Below are 16553 nucleotides of genomic sequence, written 5' to 3' on the forward strand. Positions count from 1 at the left end.
AGCTTCAACATCAGTCCTTCCAATGAACACCCAGGACTGATCTCCTTTAGGATGGACTGGTTGGATATCCTTGCAGTCCACGGAACTCTCAAGAGTCTTTTCCAACACCACAGTTCGAAAGCATCAATTCTTCTCTGCTCAGCATTTTTTATAGTCCAACTCTCATATCCATACATGTCTACTGGAAAAACCATAGCATTGACTATAAGGACCATGTTGACAAAGAAATGTCTCTGCTTTTTAATATGCTCTCTAGTTTGGTCATAACTTTCCTTCCAAGGAGTAAGCATCTTTTAATTTCATGACTACAATCACCATCTGCAGGGATTTTGGAGCTGCCCAAAATAAATTCAACCAGTTTCCACTGTTTTCCCATCTATTTGCCATGAAGTGATGGGACTGGATACCATGATCTTAGTTTCCTGAATGTTAGCTTTAAGCCAACTTTTTCACTCTCCTCTTTCACTTTCATCAAGAGGCTATTTAGTTCTTCACTTTCTGCCATAAGGGTGGTATCTGTATATTTGAGGTTAGATATTTCTCCCAGCAATCTTGATTCCAGCTTATGCTTCCTCCAGCCCAGCATTTCTCATGATGTACTCTGCATATAAGGTAAATAAGCAGGATGACAATATACAGCCTTGATGTACTCCTTTTCCTATTTGGAACCAGTCTGTTGTTCCACGTCCAGTTCTAACTGCTGCTTCCTGAGCTGCATACAAGTTTCTCAAGAGGCAGATCAGGTGGTCTGGTATTCCCATCTCTTTCAGAATTTTCCAGAGTTTATTGTGATCACCACAGTCAAAGGCTTTGGCATAATCAATAAAGCAGAAATAGATGTTTTTCTGGAACTCTCTTGCTTTTTCGATGATCCAGTGAATGTTGGGAATTTGGTCTCTGGTTCCTCTGCCTTTTCTAAAACCAGCTTGAACATCTGGAAGTTCATGGATCACATTTTGCTAAAGCCTGGCTTGGAGAATTTAAGCATCACTTTACTAGCATGTGAGATGAGTGCAATTGTGTGGTAGTTTGAGCATTCTTTGGCATTGCCTTTCTTTGGGATTGGAATGAAAACTGACCAAATGAGATTTATATACTTCTTATTTTGTGTTTTTCTGTATTGTAGAGTCTTGCAGTTTTTCAAAAATTGTTAGAGCTAGTACATAAGTTCTAGTGTAAAATAAAATCTCTTTAAGAGAAAAATATCAGGTACATTTTAACCATATGTCTTTCAAAGAATACAGTGTTTAAAATACAAACAGCATTCTAAAAGTATCATAATTTTATAGGCTTGGGGAAAAAAGGCTATAACAGAATGTCAAAATGCAGGTCTCAAATTGTCATAGAAGTAAAATATGATGGATTATTCCTATCAGTATACTAGAATCTATATTCTTTTACTGAATATGTATTTTCAAAGTCCAGCAACAAGGCTGCCATAAACTTCCCCACTGTTTAAAAGTGAACACATTTCAACTGAGAGCAAAAATTTTGCACTATCTGACTTTAGATATGAGAAATTGAACAGTTATTCTTCAGTTAGTTGACTGTATAACTGTAAGGGAGATGGCCTGGAAACTAGATATTAGATAAATCTTCAAAAAGCTTTGCTAATGTTGTCCAGGTTTGTTAGGGGAATTTTAGTCATATTCTATTTTAGTTTTCTTCCAGAAGTACTCATTTCTCATTGAAGATTGTAGTTGTGATGCATCTGTAGTTTCATTTTTTTAAGTTGGTATAAAAAATGGTTTATTTTTCTCCCATATTCTCATTATCACTATCTTAAAGCTACAGTGGAAGAAAAATCAATTACCTATAAGTTTTCTATACAAAATAATGGATTGAGAAGGTGGGCCATGCAATCAACTTACTTTTGATAGTGCTTGAATAAGGAAAGGGGGGAATAGAGTTCCATATACATAAATTGAAATCTTTACAGCCAGGGAATTAACATTCAACTTGTTTTACTGTGGGAATTTATCTGTGTTCTCTCTCTTTCTTTAATTACCTACAGTGTTCATTCATTCATTCAAAATTCAACAAAGATTTATTGAGTGATTATAACATGACAGGAACTGTTCTAGGAATCAGGGATATATTAGTGAACAGCGCAACCAGTGCTCTTGCCGTAACAGATCTTAAAGTTGAAGATTCAGGTTCATTTTAGGAGGGAAGGATTTTTGAACACCTTTCACTCCTCATATCAGTTGCCCTGATATGAGGATATCCCTGATATGATAGCCCTCTCCTTACCTCAATGAAGTGTTTGGAGATTCCACACAGTACAGCAAAATCTATTTTTCAACTATGGATGTGTGGTAATTATACTTTTCTTCCCTCCTCCACAGCTCTTACAACTAATCCATCACTGAGGCTTTTTTTTGCAGCGGGAAGAAACAATTCTTTGTTTCAAAGAATTCAATAAAACAGCAATAACAACACAGTGACACCACTAAATAAAACAAAGGATTTCTAAAAACTTTTTTTTGTTGTTAATAAAGAAACACTGAATGTCTAACATATCTACAGATATAGTCTCCCAGGTAATACATCATTGATATTTTTGAATCTTCTTAATATTTTTAGCTCCATAGCTGATAACATATCAATGGAATGAGTCAAAAGTTGAAAGAAAGGCCAGAATTATGATTGACCGTTCTCAGAGATCAATACTAATTCTATTCTAAAAGTGAAAGTGAAGTCGCTCAGTCGTGTCCGACTCTTTGCAGGCCCATGGACTGTAGCCCACCAGGCTCCTCCATCCATGGATTTCTCCAGGCAAGAGTACTGGAGTGGGTTGCCATTTCCTTCACCAGGGGATCTTCCCTACCCAGGGATCTTCCCTACCCAGGGATCGAACCTGGGTCTCCCGCATTGTAGGTAGATGCTTTACCGTCTGAGCCACCAGGGAAGTCGTAATTCTATTCTAAACCTATGATGATTGTGTCTCTTTAAAATCTTTTTAAGGTTATTATTATTTTCTCAAATAACAAAATAGTGGCATTTATATTTGCAATGTCCAGCTGATGGATGAATTTGAGACAGAATTCCTATATAATGTTTTATCATTCATATATTTTTTCAAGAATAAAAGATATATCATCATATGCCATTATATATATGTATCAGGCATATTTCCCAGAATTTTATAAAATACATGTCTTAATTAGTGATAATAGATAGATGATGCAAACTTATTTAGATTTTTAACATCCCTTATTATTGTTTACTACAATTAAAATTAAAAGTTAAAAGAGTAAAATTTGAAGGCTTCAGTATATCTCATTTTTTTGGCCAGTATTGGTATTCCTGTATTTTGACTTCAGAAGTTATGCATAAATGGATCTGCATGATTATATCTGTTCAATGTTAGCAGAAGATGTTTTTACAAAGTTAATTGCCAATTTATGGTTTTATATTGAAGAAAATATATCCCTCCAATTAATGTTTCAATCCGTCTCTTGAAATAAACTAAGAGATAAATTTTTTTATTTAAAAAAATAAAACCCTTTTGGTTATTTACTAGGATTAATATATGATGAAAGCTGCATTAGTTGGAAATTATAACTTCTACATTGGATTTATTTTATCTAAAAAGACAAATTCTTTCTTTAAAAATAATTTATTTAAAAACTGCATTTGAAATATCTCTTTTACCATGAGGAAGCAATACAGCCCAGCATTATCTCCAGTTATAAACAAATGGACACATGGACAAAATACATAAAATAAGTTTCTTCAAATATTAGACAAAGACAGAACAGGACTCTGATTTCTGAAACAAAGGAAACTAAGGTGGAAAGCTCTACAATCTCCTCAGCTTTCTGCCTAGGGTCAATTTCCGGACCACAACGAAGGGAAAGTAATCCAACAAAATATGGCAATTTCGGTGCTTGAGGAGAAACAGATCATAGTTTGGAAATAGTTTGGAGGTATCTAGATTTTGCTCGTCAGACTACCAAGGATCATATAGAGACAGAGAAAGAGTGCTAGAAATCTGTTTAATTTTTCCCTAGAGTCTTTGGCTGAATATCAATCTGCATACACAGTAAAAATTTAGGAGGCCCAACTAAAACTTGTCAACAGGGCCTTGAATCATTCAAGTAAGTTCCCAACAGTCAAAAAGAAGAGACATATCTTCAGTAAAATGGAAGATATGTGGTAGAGACAACAGAAGAATTCCTTAAGATTCCTGGAAGTGTTGGTATATAGTTTCAAACCAACTTGGATTCTTTCTTTCTTGGACTCATTATTTTCTTCTAATTTTGTTTCTAGTTCTATGTTTATGTCTCAAACATTTAGTAAACCTATTGCTCTGGACTGTGAACTTCATAAGTTCATATGTCTCATCTTTGCCCCATGCTTAGGTGATACAGGATGGCTTGAGTTGACCAGAGTTGAATATTTCCCTTCCTCACTTTAGTTAGGCTCTGATAATACTTTAGCTTAACCTTGGGTTAATAGTTTTTGTTTTTGTTTTTTGTTTTTTTTGGTAACAGGTGTTGTTAAGAAGAACAGTATATTTTAAATATACTCTGGTGTATATTAAAATGGCTTATTTTTTCTTCTCCCTGCCAGAGTGCCCAGGGATTTCCTCAGATATTTGCTATGGGAACCTGATGGACACTTGGAAGTAATTATAATGGTATTTTGTGGTCCTCCCAAACTCTCTCTGAGATTTTAATTCTCATAGTTGACACAACTGAGCCTCCAGAAATTTGTCTATTACACTTTAGACTTTCCTACCCCAGCATTGGTTCTCAGCAATTTCTGTTGGTGCATCTTTGCTCTGCTAAGTCTTGATGACCTACACTCACCTGACTGTCTTTGTTTTTGGGGGCACATTTGCCTTACATCTTCCTCTCTCTTTTGGATCCAGTAAGAATTAATTTTACAGCCTTTCCAGGTTTTTAATTGATTAGATGCAGTGATAACTACCAAAGTCCCTATGTATGAATCTACAGTATGCATTTTTGTAGTTCTCTTGTTCTTTCACTCTCTCTGTCTCCCCACGCCTTTCCTTCTCTCTTCACATCCTTCTCTCACTCTCTTTTCTGCACACAAAGACATTTTTAACAGAAGGACTTTTAAAATTTCTTAGTTTGGAAACACAATATCCAAGGAATATAATTACCATCAAATATTTTGTGAAGTTGTCATTCTTTGGACTCTATTTTGTTATAGAGCCTTTTTTCCTCAAAATTTTGCTCATGGACTAGTGACCTCAAAATCAACTAGTGGTTCAGTTCACTTCAGTTCAGTAGCTCAGTCATGTCCGACTGTTTGCAACCCCATGAACTGCAGCATGCCAGGCGTCCCTGTCCATTACCAACTCCAGGAGTTTACCCAAACTCATGTCCATTGAGTTAGTGATGCCATCCAACCATCTCATCCTCTGTCGTCCCCTTCTCCTCCTGCCCCCAATCCCTCCTAGCATGAGGGCCTTTTCAAATCAATCATCTCTTTGCATCAGGTGGCCAAAGTATTGTAGTTTCAGCTTCAACATCAGTCCTTCCAATGAACACCCAGGACTGATCTCCTTTAGAATGGACTGGTTGGATCTCCTTGCAGTCCAAGGAACTCTCAAGAGTCTTCTCCAACACTACAGTTCAAAAGCATCAATTCTTCTGTGCTCAGCTTTCTTTATAGCCCAACTCTCACATCCATACTTGACTACTGGGAAAACCATAGATTTGACTAGACAGACCTTTTTTTGACAAAGTAATGTCTCTGCTTTTTAATATGCTAAGTTGGTCATAACTTTTCTTCCATTGAGTAAGTGTCTTTTAATTTCATGGCTACAATCACCATCTGCAGTGATTTTGGAGCCCCCCAAAATAAAGTCAGCCACTGTTTCCCTATCTTTTTGACATGAAGTGATGGGACTGATGCCATGATCTTAGTTTCCTGAATGTTGAACTTTAAGCCAACTTTTTCACTCTCCTCTTTCACTTTCATCAAGAGGCTCTTTAGTTCTTATTCATTTTCTGCCATAAGGGTGGTGTCATCTGCATATCTGAGGTTATTGATATTTCTTCCAGCAATCTTGATTCCAGCTTGTGCTTCCTCCAGCCCAGCATTTCTCATGGTGTACTCTGCATAATAGTTAAATAAGCAGGGTGACAATATACAGCCTTGACGTACTCCTTTTTCTATTTGGAAACAGTCTGTTTTTCCACGTCCAGTTCTAACTGTTGCTTCATGACCTGTATACAGGTTTCTCAAAAGGCAGGTCAGGTGGTCTGGTATTCCCAACTCTTGAAGAATTTTCCAGTTTATTGTGATCCACACAGTCAAAGGTTTTGGCATAGTCAATAAAGCAGAAATAGATGTTTTTCTGGAACTCTCTTGCTTTTTCCATGATCCAGCAAATGTTGGCAATTTCATCTCTGGTTCCTCTGCCTTTTCTAAAACCAGCTTGAACATCTGGAAGTTCACAGTTCTGAAGCCTGGCTTGGAGAATTTTGAACATCAGTTTTTGGCATTGCCTTTCTTTGGGGTTGGAATGAAAACTGATATTTTCCAGTCCTATGTCCACTGCTGAGTTTTCCAAATTTGCTGACATATTGAGTGGAACACTTTCACAGCATCATCTTTTAGGATTTGAAATAGCTCAACTGGAATTCCATCATCTCCATTAGCTTTGTTCGTAGTGATATTCCCCCCAAGGCCCACTTGACTTCACATTCCAGGATGTCTGTCTCTAGGTGAGTGATCATACCATCGTGATTATCTGGGTCATAAAGATCTTTTTGGATAGTTCTTCTGTGTATTCTTGCCACCTCTTCTTAATATCTTCTGCTTCTGTTAGGTCCATACCATTTCTGTCCTTCATTGAGCCCATCTTTGCATGAAATATTCCCTTTGTATTTCCAATTATCTTGAAGAGATCTCTAGTCTTTCCTATTCTATTGTTTTCCTTTATTTTTTTTTGCATTGATAGCTGAGGAATGCTTTCTTATCTCTCTTTGCTATTCTTTGGAACTCTGCATTCAAATGGGAATATCGATCCTTTTCTCCTTTGCTTGTCGCTTCTCTTCCTTTCACAGCTATTTGTAAGGCCTCCTCAGACAGCCATTTTGGTTTTTTGCATTTCTGTTTTTTGGGGATGGTCTTGATCCCTGTCTCCTGTACTATGTCACAAACCCCTGTCCATAGTTCATCAGGCACTCTGTCTGTCACATCTAGTTCCTTAAATCTATTTCTCATTTCCACTGTATAATCATAAGCGATTTGATTTAGGTCATACCTGTATGGTCTAGTGGTTTTTTCCTACTTTCTTCAATTTAAGTCCGAATTTGGCAATAAGGAGTTCATGATCTGAGCCACAGTCAGCTCCTGGTCTTGTTTTTGCTGACTGTATAGAGCTTCTCCATCTTTGGCTGCAAAGAATATAATCAATCTGATTTTGGTTTGACCATCTGGTGATGTCCATGTATAGAGTCTTCTCTTGTGTTGTTGGCAGAGGATGTTTCTTATGACCAGTGCATTCTCTTGGCAAAACTCTATTAGCCTTTGCCCTACTTCATTCTGTACTCCAAGGCCAAATTTGCCTGTTACTCCAGGTATTTCTTGACTTCCTACTTTTGCATTCCTGTCCACTATAATGAAAGTGAAGCTCCAAAGATATCCATGTTTAATCTCCAGAATCTGTGAGTACATTATATGAAATGGAAAAGGAAATTTTGCAAATGTTACTATATTAAGATACTGGATTATCCCAGTCTGCCCAGTGTAATCACAGGGATGCCTCTTATAAGAGGGGGGCAAGGCTATATGAGTCAGAGAAGGGAATGTGACTGTGGGAGTAGATATAGATGTGATGTAAGGTCATAAGTGAAATAATAGAAATAGAAGCTGAAAAAGGCAAGTGAACAGGTATACATCTAAAACCTTCAGAAGGCAAGGCAGACCTTCAAACATTTTTTTTTTACTCTCTGGCACTGATTTTGACTTCTGATCTCTGCAGCTGTAAAATAAAAGTATATTGCTTTTAACCACTGTGTTTGTGGGAGTTTGGTAGAGCTGTAATACGAAGTTAATATACCCAATTTGAAACTGATTACAAATGTCGTGTTTCAAGCCCCGCTTCTGACTTACCAAATAAGAATATGCATTTTAACAAACTATCTAGCTAATTCATATGCACGTTACAGTTTGAGAAGCACTGCTTAGCATTGTGATTTTTCTTAAACTTGGATCAAATTATTCTCTTATCCAAATGAAATACTGCTTTAATCATTTTGATCAGTCAGTTGCCAATTTATTAAAACTTCTGAAATGAAAATGTAAAGCCATTTGAAATCAATGAGAATATTATTGACCCATGTTTCTTCTGTATGCAGATCCAAAATACTTAATTTCCTAACTATCTTGGATACACTGAACTTTTTTAACAAAAGTGAGTAACAGAGAACTATAAATCATAAATAAAAATACACCTGTCAAACATTCAGCTGTTTCAACTACATGGCTAGAACCTTAATTAGCTATATATGTATTTTTTTATCTTTTGATTCTGATGTTTTCTCATCATAGGTTCAGTCTAACTTATTAGGTAGCTCTTGTAATCTTTTAGATTTCAAACTAAGGAGAAACTTTCATCATTGTAATAGATGATTTCCAGTTTCAATTTTATTGAAAGACAGGCAATGAATTCTCAATAATTGCCCATTGACAACAACAAAGCCACATTTGAATTGCAACTATCTTTGACTATGTATGTGCTTGGACTAAGTGGTTATCTAGACATTTTTACTATCTGATTTCTACATTTTGCATCCATCACTATGAAACAACATAATGATAAATACTGACTTCAGATAATTATGTTAGGCAATTGTTGACTGAAATCACTCACCTTGGCCAGGCAGGATAATAAGTGCTTATATGATTACTTTTACAACATGAGGTCCAGATAAGGAACACAGAATTCAAAAGGAGGGAGAAGACACTGGCCCATAATATGTTCTACCAACCTCCCAGAAATCTTTATATTGGAATCCATCTTGGTTGAGAGATGCATGTGCCACCAGGAAGCAGCCTGAGTCAGACCAAATATGGCAAGGTGCCAAGACAGGCAAGAGACTACCCAGAAAGATAACTCCATTACCCTAAAACCTGAGACTGTGGGCCATGTGGTATAGTAGTTCTCTTGGATTTCCTTACCCTGCTGCTTTCAGGCAGGTACCCCTTCCCAATAAAGTCACATAAGTAAGTGAAGTGAAGTTGCTCAGTCATGTCCGACTCTTTGCGACCCATATACTGTAGCCTACCAAGCTCCTCTGTCCATGGGATTTTTCCAAGCAAGAGTACTAGAGTGCGTTGCCATTTCCTTTTCCAGGGTATCTTCCCATCCCAGGGATCGAACACAGGTCTACTGCTCTGCAGGCAGACGCTTTACCATCTGAGCCACCAGGGAAGCAAAGTCACATAAATACATATGAATTGTGTTCTGAATATAAAATTACATGTCAAAACATGTTGGTTCTCTTAACCAGGAAAAATAATTTGCTCATTTTTCTTTCCTTCACAGATTATTAAAGTGTAATTGATAAATCACACATATTTAAAGTATAAGATGGTTATATTTTGAGTGGTATACACTTATAAAACTATCACCAGAATCCAAAATTAAGATAACAAACACATACCCATTACTCTCAAAAGTTTTCTTGTGTCTCTTTGGTACCCCTCTATCCAATATCCCCAGCTCATCATCTTCAGGCAACCACTGCTTTGCTTTTATGTCACTATAATTAGTGTCACAAATTATTTATCTATTCAACTTTTGAGGTATAAGTGGATTGTTTCCAATTTTTGGTTGAAAGAATGAATATTTATGTGAAAATCTTTTTATGAACATATGCTTTTTATTCCCTTGTGTGGAAACAGAAGTAGACTGTTTAGGTCATATATTAATTACATGTTTAATTTTTTAAAGAAAATAACCAATTGTTTACAAGGTGCTATAGCATTTTACATTCCACATTTGTTTTACATACTTGCTAACATTTGACACTGTTAGTACTTTTCATTTTAAATATATTAAAAGATATGTAATAATATGTCATTGTAGTTATAATTCCCTAATGATAAATTATTTTTCATATATTTTCATATGCCATCCAGATACCTTACTTGATGAATTGTTAAAATGTTTTGTCCATATTTTGCTGTTGTCTTATAAAATTGATTCTTAAATGTTCTTTATATATTCTCAATAGAAATCCTTAACCAAATTATGTGCTTTTTAGTATTTTACCAAGTTGGTGGATTGTCTTTTCACAACAGTATATCATGCAGAATGTACAGCCTTATTTTAATAAAATTCAATTTGTTTTTTCTTTCTTTTGTCATATGTCTCGCCTAACTCAAGTTATAAAGAATTTGTCCTATTTTTTTCAGCAGTTTTCTAGTTTTAGTTTTTGCAATTAGGCTATGATATATTTTAGTTAATGCTAATGTAGAGTGCAAAGTTTAAATCAAATATAATTTTATTGAATGTTTAATTATTCTAGCATCATCTATTGAAAAGATTATTCTTTCTCCTCTGAATATCTTAGCACCTATATTACTCAGGGTTCTCCAGAGAAAAAGTATCAATAAGATGAGCATATATAGATAGGAAGAGCTTTATTATAAGAAATTGGCTCACTAGCTTAATGAGGTTGCAGAGTTCAAAACCTTCAGGGTAGGTGAGCAGGCCCAAGAACCAGGAAAACAGACGTTCCAATTCAAGTCAACTGGTGTGCCATAGAATTCCCTCTTGCTTGGGGGAGGCTGATTTGTTTGTTCTGTTCAGGCCTTCAGCTAATTTCATGAGACCCACCCACATTATGGAGGGCGATCTGCTTTACTCTGGAGAAGGCAATGGCACCCCACTCCAGTACTCTTGCCTGGAAAATCCCATGGACGGAGGAGCCTGGTAGGCTGCAGTCCATGAGGTCGCTAGGAGTTGGACACGACTGAGCGACTTCACTTTCACTTTTCACTTTCATGCACTGGAGAAGGAAATGGCAACCCACTCCAGTGTTCTTGCCTGGAGAATCCCAGGGACAGGGGAGCCTGGTGGGCTGTCGTCTCTAGAGTCGCACAGAGTCGGACACGACTGAAGTGACTTAGCAGCAACAGCTGCTGCTTTACTCAAAGTCCACAGATTTAAATGTTAATTTCATACAAAACACTTTAACAAAAGCACTTAATAATGTTTGATCAAATATCTTGGTATCCTGTGTTCCTGCCAGCTTGACACATAAAATTAACCATCAGAGTACCTTTGTCAAAAATCAAATCATCAGGTATGTATAGATCCATTTCTAGACCCTCAAACCTGTTTCATTGATCTACTTGTCTCTTTAAATTCTATGATTGCAATCTGGCTTAGTTTTATAGAAATTCTTGAAATCCGGGTTTGTCTCTGTTCTTCAAAGTTGTTTTGACTGTTTTTCATTTTTGAATACATTTTAGATTCAGTGTAATAATTTTTACAGTATGAATATATAAATTGATTTCAATAAAATTAATATTTTAGCAATATTGTCCTATCAGTTTTATCACTAAATACTTCATTTTTGATAGTATTACAAATAATATCTTATTAAAATTTTAATTTCTGGTTCTTGGTTGTTAATGTGTATATGCATGCTAAGTCACTTCATTCATGTCTGACTCTTTATGACTCTATGGACTGTAGCCCATCAGGCTCTTCTGTCCATGTGATTCTTCTATACAAAAACACAGATCCTTTACATTTATTTTAAATGCTGAAACCTTAATAAGTTGGGACTTTCCAGAGATCTTCTGTTATTGATTTCCAGATTATCTTGCAGTATTAATTTCTAATTTAATTCCATTCTTTTCTCAGACAATATACTTTATATGTTTAGCATTCCTTTAAATTTATAGAGGCTTGTTTTATGGCCAAGAAGATGGTCAATCTTGGTAAATGTTTTATGTGTATATAAATTAATATGTTGGGAAAAGTGGAAAAGAAAACCTGCTGTTGGATAGAATTTCCCATAAACCTCAAGTAGATTGATTTGGTTGGTAATGTCATTCAAGTCTTCTATGCTCTTATTGTTTTTTTCTCTACTGTTCTATTAATTATTGAACAAGGATTTGTTTAAATCCCTACTTAAACTATGGAATTATCTATTTCTTCTAGCAATTCTTTTATTTTCACTTCATATATTTTAATACCACATATTCACAGATGTGAATTCATCATAAATTCCTTGTTTTTATTTTGGAGAAATTTTTTTTCCCATTCTGTTTCATTTATCTTGTTGGTTTCTCACAGATCTTTAATTTTTTATTGAACCTGCTAGTAGTCCCATCTAGTATACTTCTCATGCCAGAAACTGCAATTCTCATCTACAGAAGGGGATTTTGGCTATTTCAAAATATCTTCCAATGTCTCTACTTAACATGCTTAATCTTTTCACTATCATTTTCAATTTACTAGAAACATATTTATAACTATTTTAGTTTTTTTGTCTATTAATGTCCTCATTTGTATAAATTCCAAATCAGTTTTGATTAGTGCATTTATCTCCTCATTATGCCTCATTTTTTCAGCTTCTTTGCATGAATAGTAATTTTTTACTGAATGTGAGCCATTATAAATTGTACCTTGGATTCTGCTGAATATTTTTGGTACTCCTATAGATATTTTTAAGTTGTTTCTTTTCCCCTAGGGAACAGTTAAATTTGTTAGAAACAGTTTTATACTTTTGATTCTTGCTTATGCATTTTCTCAGGAGAGTCTAGAACAGCCTTAATCTACGATTAATTCGCTCTGATTACTGAGACAAAACACTGCTGAGTACTGTAACCAAGTACTTGAATTAAGTGGTTTTAATTTATTTAACCATGTGCTTTGTATTAAGTGGTTTTCTACTCTATCTGTTAAGATCCAGAACTGTTCCTCCTGGTCATGAGTGAGTTCTTAGAATTACATCTACAGTTTTGCTGTTGTTTTCCCCCAGCAGTAGTTGTGGTAGTTTCTTTTCATGAACATGTTTATCTGTATTCTCTGCATGTCTCTGGATCTTTTCTATTCTCTCCCTCTCTCTGTTCAAACTCTTTTGCAAATTGGTTGTACCGATTTACATTCCCATGAGCAATATTAACAATTCAATTACTCCACAACCTCACCAGTACTTTGATATCATGAATATTTTTTATTTTAAATGCTATAATGGGGCATGCAGAGATTTTTTTTTTGCGGTTTTGCTGATGACTAATGATGTTGAGCATTTTTTCATGTGATTAGTAGCCATTTGCATATCTCCTTTGTGAATTGTTTTAACCTCCTGTCTTTTTTTATTTTATAAAGCTACATTTTTGAGAAAACATAAAATGACTTTTCTTCTAAAAATTATCTACCTTTTTACCCACATATAGTAAAACTTATTTTTGTTGTACAGTTCTATGAATTCTATCAAATGTAAACAATCATGTAAACACTGCCAGAATCAAGATAGAGCATAGTCTCACTGTGTTAGTTCGCTACAGCTACTGTAAAAAAGGACCATGAACTAGGTGTCCTAAAATACAAAATTTATTATCTCATAATTCTTGAGGCTAGAAGTCCAATATCAAGGTGTCAACAGGTCAATTCCTTCTGAGGATTGTGTAAGAAGCATCTGTTTTAGGCCTCTGTCCTTGAGTTTCAAATGGCCATCTTCCTGTGTCTCTTCACATCACACTTGTCCAGGCCTGTCTATAAAAATTTCCATATTTTCATCAGGACATCTGTCATATTGGGCTTCCCTGGTAGCTCAGCTGATAAAGAGTCAGCCTGCAATGCAGGAGGCTCTGGTTCAGTCCTTGGGTTGGGAAGATCCCCTGGAGAAAGGAATGGCTATTCACTCCAGTATTCTTGCCTGTAGAATCCCATGGACTACATAGTCGTCCCATGGATGACTGAGCGACTTTCACTTCATTTCCTTGACATCAGTCATATTGGATTGGAACCCACTAAAATGAACTTATATTAACCTGATTTCCTCTGTAAAGACCTTATCTTCAAATAAAGTCATATTCTGTGGCCCTGAGAGTTAGGACTTCAACATATGAGTTCTGTGTAGAACACAGGTCAATATATGACACTATTAACTCCAAGAATTCCCTTGTTCTGGTACTGTGCTGTCAATACCCTTCATAACATTCAGCCCCTTGTAACCGCTGATAGTTTTTCTTTCCTATAGTTTTATCTCTTCCAAAAAGATATTTGCCTTGAACAATATTTTATCATTTAATTGGAGTCATATATGCTTTATAACCATTTAAGTCCGACTGCTTTCCCTTATAACACTTTGGACAATAATCTAGTTTTCTTTTTTTCATTTATCAATATTTCTTGCTTCTTTTATTGATGAATAGCATTCTATTATATAAATATGCCCTAATTTGTCTGTCAATTCACCAGTTGAAGAGTATTTGGTTTTCTTCTCCTTTTTTATGCTAGTGAACTAAATCACTAAATTATTAGAAAATTTTGGTACTGGATAAGATATCCCATTCTTATGTCTAACAACATAACTCTTTATATTATCTTATTGAAGTTTTTATTTAAGATGTTAAAACACCTGTGAAATCACCATTAATATGGAGACTAGATATTTAATAAAAACTTACTTTACTTTTATGGTTTTCACTGTTCTATACCTTGCCTTTTATAATCAAACGTAACTACTGCCCTAAGATGATCATTATTTTGAGTAACCTGACAATCATTTTCAAATTATCACATAATTTATCTCACAAGGTATTGATTTACACCTCCAAATACAACATATGTCAAATGATATAAACATCCCATCACTGGAAAACAAACACCATAAACATCCCATCACCTTTCCAGACTGCAGTGGCAGAATCCTCATTCCCTAAAATATCCTATCTCTTACACTTAGCTAATTTTATGTATTAGTTCTGTTTCATGCAGAATTCCACTTTGATACACTGTACATCGCCTCAAGTTTACAATGTACTTTGGCTATAAATAATAGAAAACCTAAAATATGTTTTAAATAATTAATAACTTTTTCATCACATGTAACAAAATATACGGGAGAAGGCAATGGCACCCCACTCCAGTACTCTTGCCTGGAAAATCCCATGGACGGAGGAGCCTGGTGGGCTGCAGTCCATGGGGTCCCTAAGAGTTGGACACGACTAAGCGACTTCACTTTCACTTCTCACTTTCATGCATTGGAGAAGGAAATGGCAACCCACTCCAGTGTTCTTGCCTGGAGAATCCCAGGGACGGGGGAGCCTGGTGGGCTGCCGTCTATGGGGTTGCACAGAGTTAGACATGACTGAAGTGATTTAGCTTAGCAGCAACAAAATATACTGTGGTAGGAAGTTCAGAATTCAACAATGCCATCAGGAAACCAGGATCTTAAGATTAACTCTTAGAATAAAGAGTTGGTCCCAAGGTGTTCATTGCATATTCCAGAGCTTTCAGTTCTTGTTATAAGTAAGAACCAGGAGGGAAATAAATAGTTGGCACCAGTAGTTTTCTGATAAATAACATTGGATAAAATTATGTAGTCTGTACACTATTATCTACAAGGGACATAAGTGAAATCAGTTTTATGTTTTGTTTCAAGTAGGGAAAAAAAAAAAAAGAATGTGAATGACTTTTATGTATCCATCTCAGTAATGTTCTTCGTTAGAAATAACTGAAATCTATTCTCTGATCTTATGTATCCCCAACAAATGTCTTTATTTCACTCTAGCAGAAAGATGATGTATTGACTAGGATTCTTGTGTTACAGTTCATTTCTTTTAGAGTTTCGTGGATGACATTCCACTATCTAGTTTTCAGGGGTAAAGATGAAAAGTTCAATTCCAATTTTATTATAATCCAAATGATAACCTGTTCTTTTTCTTTTCTGGGAACATATAAGAAATTTTTGTATATCTAAAGAGGTCAAGAATTCAAGTGCTTGAGTGAATGTGTTTTCTCATGCAAGAGCTAATAACTTGATTTTTTCCATCTGCACTTTTTCCTTTTTTTCCAACTCAAGAAAATATTTTCTGCCATTTGTTTAAATATTACATTTTAAAATCTGTTTTATTTTTCATTAGAATACCCATTTTTGTATAATATATCTCTAATCTCTTCAAATTATCCTTTGCCTTTTGATTCTGTTGTCTTTATGTGCTGCTATGTATTTCAAGATAATTATCACTTATGTTTTTCTAAGCTGCAAAATCAAGCCTCAGCAGTGATTGTTTTCTTCCTTAAATTCCTCTACTGTTATTATTTTTCTGAATTTTTTTTTCCGAACACTAGAAAGTGCTTATATTATGATGTTTTGTTCAAAATGCTATTTCTTTTCCTCTGCAGCTTTTTTCACAGTCATATTCTCTTCTTTCTCTCTCTTTTAATTTCTTTTTTTTCTTCTCTTTGTTTTTGGGTTAGGATTTAAGGGTTAGGACCTTAAAGTACGTTAAATGATGTTTTGTTTTGGGTTAGGATTTGTTTTTGTTTTTGGGTTAGGACCTTAAAGTATGTTAAATGATGGCAGGCAAGTCAT

Source organism: Bos indicus x Bos taurus, chromosome 3, assembly GCF_003369695.1.
Source record: "Bos indicus x Bos taurus breed Angus x Brahman F1 hybrid chromosome 3, Bos_hybrid_MaternalHap_v2.0, whole genome shotgun sequence".
NCBI lineage: Eukaryota > Metazoa > Chordata > Mammalia > Artiodactyla > Bovidae > Bos > Bos indicus x Bos taurus.